This window comes from Chenopodium quinoa, unplaced genomic scaffold (genome assembly GCF_001683475.1).
Source record: "Chenopodium quinoa cultivar QQ74 unplaced genomic scaffold, ASM168347v1, whole genome shotgun sequence".
NCBI lineage: Eukaryota > Viridiplantae > Streptophyta > Magnoliopsida > Caryophyllales > Amaranthaceae > Chenopodium > Chenopodium quinoa.
The window spans coordinates 4,233,042-4,242,867 of record NW_018742798.1 but is presented as its reverse complement, the minus strand read 5'-3'; the positions used below and the strand labels follow the sequence as shown (position 1 = coordinate 4,242,867).

General features: G+C 32.6%; 1 long non-coding RNA gene across 1 annotated transcript; it reads left to right on the top strand.

The window, feature by feature from the left end:
- The first annotated feature begins 421 nt into the window (after positions 1-421).
- Positions 422-9,624, top strand: LOC110724985. The gene is made up of 3 exons (XR_002512116.1): positions 422-927; positions 1,468-1,564; positions 8,102-9,624. It is a non-coding gene; the product is annotated as an uncharacterized LOC110724985 (long non-coding RNA).
- Positions 9,625-9,826: the final 202 nt, after the last annotated feature.

Below are 9,826 nucleotides of genomic sequence, written 5' to 3'. Positions count from 1 at the left end.
GTCTTCTCTTAGCTATTGAACATAATATACAACAACTTTTTATTGAAGGTAATAACCTTTTAATTATAAATATTTTGCAGGATAAAGCACGATGTCCTTGGGAAATTCAATTACTAATGAATAATGCCAAGAAGTTGTTGGCTCACTTTAAGGTTGTTCATATGTATATATCAGGTTATAATGAGAACCAATCATATAATAGGAAATAGGAACTAATCTGAACAGTCAGATCTTACACAAAAAGGAGCACAATAGACGGGGCCTTCCAAAGGGAGGTTAGTTATGTATGAGTAAATGCATAACGAGGGGCATGGGGGTCATTTCACGTAAATGCATTTCTGAATTTAGAGTAGTGCCACTGGGTGATCAATTGTATCACTAGATGATTAAATGATATCATTAAACATTTCAGTGGTATTATTTATGTATGTAGTGGTATTATATATTCATTCAGTGGTACTCACTACGTGTAGAAATAGTATCACTACGGTAAAAATAGTATCACTACATAGTCAATGGTACTACCTAAGCTTTCAACGGTACATTTAAAAAATGACCCCACTTACCCATATCTCTCCTCCTTTCTCTCATCTCCACGTGCTTTTTAATATTTTAGTGTTTGTTATGCATTTGCAAATGCATAACTAACCTCCCTAAGTACTTCCTCCACAATAGACAACCCAAATTAAATCACACATATTCAATTCATTTCCATGCACTTTCTCTCTCCTCAACCATTTTCTCTCTCCTCCATTGCAATGAGCTTTCTCTATCAAATTGGGTATAATTTGCTGCAAAATCGTCTCGATCTTGCTGAAATTGCTTCAAATTTGTCAAGATCTTGTTGGAAATTCAATTTTTCTTGTTTAATTTGGTGAATTTAGGTCAAATTTCTTCTACGACTCTGAATTTTGAGCGGCATTTGAGGTAATTTTTTTCTTCTATTTCTTAAATCAACGAGCTTCATCAATTTCATAGAGTAAATCGAATTTTAATTTACAAGTTGAGGCTATGATTGATTAGAAATTACTTTTAATCGTTTCATTAAAATTTTAATTTATTTATTCTTATTGCAATTTTAGTTCAATTAGCAGTATTATTTCTAGGTTTATAAGCTAGCTAGCTTGTGATAATTCTTTGCAAATTTGACTGGATTGTGCTGCAAATATCACTCGATTTGATAATTCAGAACACGGTATTGCTCTTGCTAGGAACTTTGCTCTCATTATTTTTTTATTTTTTATTTTTTTTTTGTGAGATTTGGTTAGTTTTGAACGAATTAAGTTCATTCTTGTACAAATTTATTATTATTGAAAATGTAGATAGAAATAAAGTAAAAGTAAATCAAGTATATTATAATGTAAATTGAAAATTTGACATTCTGATATATAATCAGTTATTTTAGCTAATTTTGACTACTTTTGGAAGCTGGTTGGGTTGAAATGATTGTCAATGTTGTTTTGCTAGGTAAAGCTACTATTTACATTATATGTCCGTGTTGCGGGAAGGCCCAGGAAACAATAATGTATGCTCTTTTTCAGTGTACTGAAGCTCGGATGATACGGTATGTTTCCCCCTTCGTTTAGTTGTTCCTGACAATTCTTCATGCTCTTCTTTTGAAAGGTTAAATTCCATTGTTACTATTTTCAAGTATAAGAACTGGTGGGATTTGTTTTAGGGTTTATTGTGGGGAATTTAGCTTAAAAGAAATGTTGCTATGTTTGTTGTTGTAGATGGCAGGAGCTTTTGAGGTTTAAAATTTAAAGGAGGCCCTTAATGTAATTCTACTTAAAGTAAACTAGATATCTTGTAAAGTAAACCAAACTCCTCTCAAAGTAGACAATCAAATAGACCACTCTACGAAGGTTGAGTAATTTGTTATGTGTTGTGCTAGTGTGCTTATGCTTTCTTGGCTTGAGGTAGATGTGATGTGCATGTACAACTAGATTAATGAAAACCAAGGCTATTGACGTGCAAATGTAGGTATTCTCAACTTTGTATTCTGTATACTTGAGACCAATGTTGTGAAAGATATTATTTCTATTGCAAGTTCACATTTAGTTTCCTAAGAAAGCCAAGAGTTAATAATAATTACTGGCTGCAGAATATTGTTTCAAAACGAATGGGTGGAAATGTCGAAACAATTCTATTGTAGTTTAAACAAAACCGTAAAGTTTGCTTTTGGGAGGTGTAGACCCTTATATTTACACAATCACAATTGTACATACAAAGTAATTGGGTATAAAATATTGAGTGTGTGCCATTCAATGTTTCTATCATTTTCAGAAAATAGCTAAGAAAAATGAGTTAGGGTGGCATTTCCGGTTGAGATTTAACATTTCCTGTCATTATTTTACCTTCTTGTACCTACACATTTCTCTTACATTTGAGTTTGTATATCAGCTGCTGCCGAGTGTTGATTTTTTCAATCTATCTGCTTTTCCCTTCTTCCTTTAATTATCAATTAGTTATAGCTATGATCCTTAATTGTGGCATGACAATAATTGCACTGATATCTTTTCTTGTTGTAGGTAAAAGAAAAAGAAATTAGAAAAACAAAAGGCAGTGTACTTAAAGCATAAGCTGTCAAACTGCATGTATACACTTCTATTTTTAATATGTATGTATTTATGCATGAAATAAGACAAATTGTTATACAATTCCAGAGATTTCAGATGAAGCTATTAGATATTGAAAAGAATATCACAAAACGGAACAATGACAAGACACTTAAAAATCAACAGTGACCGGTAAAGGTTCCATACACTTTACTGAATCCAAACACATCAGATTAGCTTAAGTGGTTTTTGGTATGAAAAAGTAAATAAAAAAGACTTTGAAGTGAATAAAAAAGACTTTAAAGTAAACCTATTATCTCAAGTGGTAGAGCACTATGCGGATGCATAGGGGTGTAGGTTCAATTCCTACATAGGTTTTTTTTTAAAAAATAATTACAAATGCTGTAAAGTTATTTAAAATACCTCAAAAGTAAATCAAAATATCTCAAAAGTAGAAAAACTAAAAATAGTACATTAATATATGTCAAAAGTAAATCAAAAAATATCTCAAAAGTAGAAAAACTAAAAATAGTACATTAATATATGTCAAAAGTAAATCATAATTATTTTAAAGTAAACAAATAGTGCTATAAAGTAAATAAAAAAAAAATCCTCCTCCCCCTACGGTTTATGCTAAAGTCACCACTGATGATGCTTGGGTTTCAATCAACAACGCTACTGGTGGTGGTTATGTGAGGGCTGAGAATGCTGATTGGTGTATTGGATTTTTGAGCAAATATAATGCCATATCCCCTATTGAATTTGAACTTCTAGCTGTCAAGGAAGGCCTACACATTGCCAAGGTTTTTAGAATTCAAGAAGGTGGTTGTGGAAACGGATGCTCTTTCTCTCAAGGTATGTTTGATACCATTGGCGGCCAGGTACATCGCAAGATGCTGCTCTTATCAATGAAGTGGCTGAACTGACTACAGAGTTTGAGGTTGTGGAGATTAAATACATAGGGAGAATGGATAACCTCATGGCATGTCGTCTTGGTAAGCTTGCTTGGAATCACACATGGCCGTTGGTCATATGGACCACTCTACGATCCCTAACTGGATTAAAGTCATGTTCGAAGTGCAAATGGCTGCTTTCAATGCTCTCAAAATACCTCAAAAGTAAATCAAAATCTCTCAAAAGTAAGTAGAAAAACTAAAGAAAAGTAAATTAATATATTTCAAAAGTAAATCATAAATACTGTAAAGTAAATAAATAATGCAAAAAGTAAATCAAGGTATCATTTAAGTAAATCAAATTAACTCTAAAGTATATGAATAATAAATTATCTTGAAATGCAAAATGACTATGGAAACTTTGTTATAGCACAAAAACTCTGAGTCATTGACTTTCATATCCTTGCAAGATGAATCAAATTATAAGAAACAAATATATTGGTTCAATATGATGTAAAGGTTTTCAAATCAAAAGTAAATAAAACTATATAAAAAGTAAAAGAAAAAAAAGAAGAAATTTAATAAAACATTATGAATTCTAATCTTCAGATTTCTCACATAAACCTACGTGGGATTCGAACCCACATTTCAACCATAACCAATTAACTCTTCAGATAACTAAAATTAGAAGTATGACATTCAAGCTCAACCTTCGCATACCCCAACTGACCTGCCACCAACACACCTAGCCTCGCAGCAGCAATTTCAGCCTGTTTCACACTCTGCCTTGCCCTCTAGTGCTTTACTATAGCAGCAACAATACACCCAGCATCATTCCTTAAAACTACACCCAACCCCACCTAGTTTCAAACAGGCAGCAGCCAAGTGGGTATTGATGGTTGGGGTTTGGGAGGTTTAGAGAAGGGGGGAGATAGATGCTTGTGTGTTGATGTGTGTGAGTTCTTGATTGAGGATTATCCATGTGTTTCTATTTTTTGAGTTTGAGTGTATTGCAATGTGTTGTGCTGGTGTGCGTGAGGTTTGTGATAGCACATCAGCAGCATCTACACTCAGAGTGCAACCTCCTTATTTGTGAATGCTTACCCAACTACCAAGCAGTAGGAACCAAGAGAAACAGCTAGACCGATAGCCATCTAGAAGTCAAAAGTGCCATGAGTGTATTTATCCACCGGTTGTGTATTTTGGTGTTGTATACGATTGATCTTCGTACCTTCTCCAGCTGATACTTTTCGCTGACCAGCTGATGCTAAAAGCAATCCTACAGCCACGCTGAACATGATGAGCATGCTCACAAGTAGCAAATAAGTCCTTTTGGATGACCTCATGTACTCGCCGAAGAAGAGTATGCCCCAAAAGGTGCTCACTGGCGGAAGTGCCTGAAATCAAAATTAAAAGTCAGGCAGAAGGTAGAGATCCATAATTTCTTCTTCAAAGGAAGAAATTTGAAATTACTAACCTGAACTGCATCGGCTGCTACATAGTCAGCAGCCTGGCCTCCAGTGAACTAAAGACCATTTCCAAAGCCACACAACAAACCAGCTGCGACAACCCATCCTCTTCCATTTCCATCTCTAAGGTATTCCTTAATAGATGATTTAGGCAAATTTAAGAAAGGATAGTACAAGAAGAGGATGTTTAAAAAGACCGCCATCACAACAAAGGCCAATGAGAAGTAAAAGAATGCGGTATAGATGACCAAATGAAGAATACCCTCCTTCAAAAAGTATACTCCTATATCAGTTGTCTAAAGTAAATAAAAAAGTATTTAAAGTGAACAAAAAATACTCTAAAGTAAACCTATTGAGTGCAGCAGCATTAGGGCTGAGTGCAGCAGCACTAGGGAAAAGAACACCAGCGCCATAACATAGTGTAGCAGCACCACGGCTGAGTGCAGCAACACGCCTGCTGAGTGTAGCAAAACCATGAAAGAGTACAGCAGAACCAATGCTATGGGGCAGATTGAATTCCTTTGCTAGCCCGGGTTCATATATACGCAAAACTGAATTGCAGATTGTTGTAATTGTATTTAGGTCTAAAAGTCCACCACAATATCACATTTGATTTCCAAAATCCTTATCCCCTACCTAGTCCCTAGTTCATATCAAATTAACTATAAAGTATATCGAATCAACTAAAAAGTAAATCAAATTAACTCAAAAGTATACAAACAATAAATTAGCTTGAAATGATTAAGCCTAGTTTCCAAATTACACAATTAAACCTACGTGGGATTCGAACCCACATCTTTTGTGTAATTACACAATGCTCTACCTGTTGAGCTAGTAGGCTAATATATAGTAATAAAAAAAATTACTCTAAGTAAATGAAAAATGAATCAAAATAAATCAACAATGAGCTAGTAGGCTACATTGTTGTAAACAACTATTTTTTTAAATGAGCTCTTTGGGTTTCTTATACACAATTTCCAGCAAATGTTTCATTGGTATTAAGAGGGTTAGACATACTTTTCATACAATCACTTGACTTTGCGTGCATCAATTTTCACTCTCAAAACTTAGAGATTCTAATTCCTGATCAATGAGGTAAACCAAACCAGGAGGATAATGAAACAATGCTTTGTAATAACTGCAGCTTAGCTCATCAAAGACCAGCTTTATTTGAAAGATAATGATAGTAAGACAACAGTATAAAATGATTTCCTTGTACATAAAGGGGCATAGTCCAGAGAATGATTTACATTATTCAATATTCCAATGGATGACCAACAAAAAATTGCTCAGCAAGAACTAAAAAGTAATAGAAAAACTAAGTAGTAACATCAGACAATGCAAAGAAAAATCATTCTTTCCAACTTCCAATTACATAACCGTATACTTGATATATACCTGGTAAGTATATGTCTACCCCTCTTAATACCAATAAAAGAACTATAATTTTTCAAACTACCAATCTCCTTCAAATCTTCGATTTGCTAATAAGATCGACACACATCAACAAGAAAGGCTTGCTTATACAAAATGAGCCAACGCTGTGCAACTGGCCATAACCAGCACAATACATCCCTACCGTTATCGTCCATCCATAGTCTCTAACATTATCCATCCCTACTGACTTAAGATAACATCCAAAGGATCTGCTAGTAAAATATGTCAAACGATGCAACATAAAGAAAGGGAGAAATCTTTTTAACCAACTGCCCTTTTGATTCACAGTTCAAGAGATAAAAATTACTACAAACCCAACAACTACAGCAAACCTCAATTGCCATTACTACTAGAGGGTTTCTTAGTCCACAGGTAGCCTAACACCTCCTACTAATAGAGCTCCACCAATTCATCATCATACTATAGTCTTTCTTCTTTTAAGCATTTCATCAAACATGTAAAAGTGAATCTAAAGCTCTAGCTAAATGGTATAAATCCAAAAGTAAAGTGATTGAAAAAAAAAAAATTGATCGTCACAATCAAATAATCCAAATTGAGTAAAATTATAAACCCTAACTGAATAACAAAATTTACATACTAATCAAGGCGTAAATTCAACTAATAATTTATTAAAATGCAACAATCAACTGAATGTTAACACTAATTGGTGAATCAAAAAATAGGAAAATACTAATTCAAACCCTAATTCTAATACTAATTGATAAAAAACGCAATAACTAATTGAATGCAAATCGCAATTGAATCGAAAATAGAATAAAAAAACAAATTCAAATTAATCACAAACTAAATACTCAAACAAATAATTAGGAAACCCTAACTTTCGCAATGAAATTCGCAAAAACTTGTTTCAAAATCGAATTGAATCAAAGAAAACAACAAAAATGAAAATAAAACAACTTGCCAAACCTTTAATTTGCCTAAGCAACAATGATCCGTAATAAAAATTTGCAAAATTGACGACGTGAGACGAGATTGGAGAAATCAAAATAGAGAAATTGAAGGAGGAGAGAGAAAATGCAGAAGAAGAGAGAGAAAGAAAATGAAGCAGTGTTAGGAGTGAGAACAAAGGTCATTCAATGCATGAAATTACAAAAAGACCCTTAATGAGGCGGGTGGAATATGGTCCGTTAGATTGAGCGCGATCAATGGTCTAGATGAGTTCCTAGTTCCTATTATAGGACTTGGTTCTCACATGATCTTGATTATATATATATATATTATATATATATATATATATATATATATATTATATATATATATATATATGGCCAAGTTATAATGAGAACCTCTCCTATAATAAGAACTAGGAACCTCTCTCGTCCGTCAGGTCATACAAAAAACAACGGTTGTGATTAATTCCTATCCAAAACGCCTACGCAATGGTGAAAGACACACTTTCTCGTTCTAACTTCTAGGTAAACTCATTTTGTCTCTCTACTCCACACTTTCTCCCTCTAGTTCTTCATATTAACATCAAATAAATGCTTTATTTGATTTTAATTATGCAATTTCATACTCAAATTCTGTAAATTGTTCCACGAAGTTTGATTTCTCGTTTGAATCTGCAATTTGGTTTCATAATCAAGTACTTTCAAGAATTCGATTATGTCCAAAATCAAGGTTTCTCAAGTTTCATTGTGATTTTCAGCTAATTTTTCGGATTTTTTCAAGAATTCACTCCAAATTTGCAATATATTAATCTTATTTTTTGTTAAATCTGTAGGTTGATCAAACCTATCTACATGTACAATTTGATGACTTTGCTACAATTTTCTCAACTTTAGAGATAACCATTGCGATTTGAGTTTCATTTGTAAGTTAATGATTTCTCTACTATTTTATCAGGAGCTTTCTTCGATCTTAGGTTAGGATTTTAAATATTTTCTCATCTAGATTTTGATAAATTAATTTATAGTTTTATCTAATTTGTCTATTTTTTTTAATGTTTCTGCTATCTTTTTACTGAATTTTGGATTTTGATTTGTATATTTTTAGACAGATGATCCTTACGTTTTGAGTGAACTTAAGACCTAATCGATTTGTAGCTATCTAAATTGTTAATAGATGAATGATTATTGCTATTTGTTCTTTTTTTTTTAGTAGACTACATATCCTTAAAACTAAACTAAATCTCTTTTAAAGTAAATTAAATTTCAATGCACACTAACTGTTTGACAAAATGCCTCAATGAATCTTACTATCATTTAATCAATTTCAAAAGTAGATAGAAACAGAGTAAAAGTAGATCAATTAAATTTTAAAGTAAATTGAAAGACTAAAATTGTGATGCAGAACAAGTTAATAATTTGTTGAATATGCACTAATGTTCATATGTTTTTTTGTTCTTCCAGATTTTGTAAAAGAATATTTAAGCTCCCCCTTCACAATTACAACTTCTAGTCCTTTAATTTAGATTCTAATCTGAACATGCATAGGGATTTTGTTGGTCTGCTAAGCAACCTAAGTAAACTTGATTTTCTTAAAAGTAAACTAATTCGGTCCCAAAGTAGATAATTATTTTGCTGGTAGGTAGCAATTTCCAACTTGAGTCCACGAGATGTAGCTTTATATAATATGTAGGTATGACAAGCATAGTTTTTAATAATTAGAACTTGGAGAAGAACAAAGATTGGAAACTTGTAACTCATAGCTAAATGAGATAAGATATACTCACTTGGTACTTCTTTCTATCTTTAGGTTTTGTTTTGCTCTGGTGATCTGGTCTTTTGATTGGAGATTTTTTTTTGTGCTAGCTCCTTTTTTTTTTTTTTTTTTTTATGTGCTTATTTTTCCAGTTTTGTTCTTACATTCACTTTACATGTGAAGTAACTGAAATGCATTATGTCGTCGTAGATATGGTACTTGTTTACTTATGGTAGTTGTTTACTTATAAATGTGTATCTTGTTCCTTCTGCTCTCTAAGAAACTTGTTGGTAGGGTAAGTTAATAGCAAGATTAAGGAGAGGAGAGGAGAGTATATAGTGTAATGTGGATTGAATTTTACTTTATAAAACGAGATATGTTTTAAAGAAGACTAATATATTTTTACTCTATAGTATGAGTGTTGTGTGTCATCCATAGCATGATCACAATCCTAAGTGGTCTCAAAATATAAATAACAATGAATCTAAAGTGAATTAAAAAGAATTTAAAGTAAACCTATTAGCTCAAGTGGTAGAACACTATGCGAATGTATAGAGGTGTAGTTTTGATTCCTACATAGGTTATCTATAAAAATATATACTACCTCCGTTACAGGTTATGTGCAACGATTAGACATTTTTCCTCTCTACTTTATGTTAAATCGTTGCACATAACCTGTAACGGAGGTAGCAGAAAAATAATTAAGTAGAGAACAAAACATAACTAAAGTCCGAGCCATTGACTTTCGTGTTACTTAAAAGTGAGTCATTTTATGACCTACTTTTTTTATTTTAATTTTTTATGA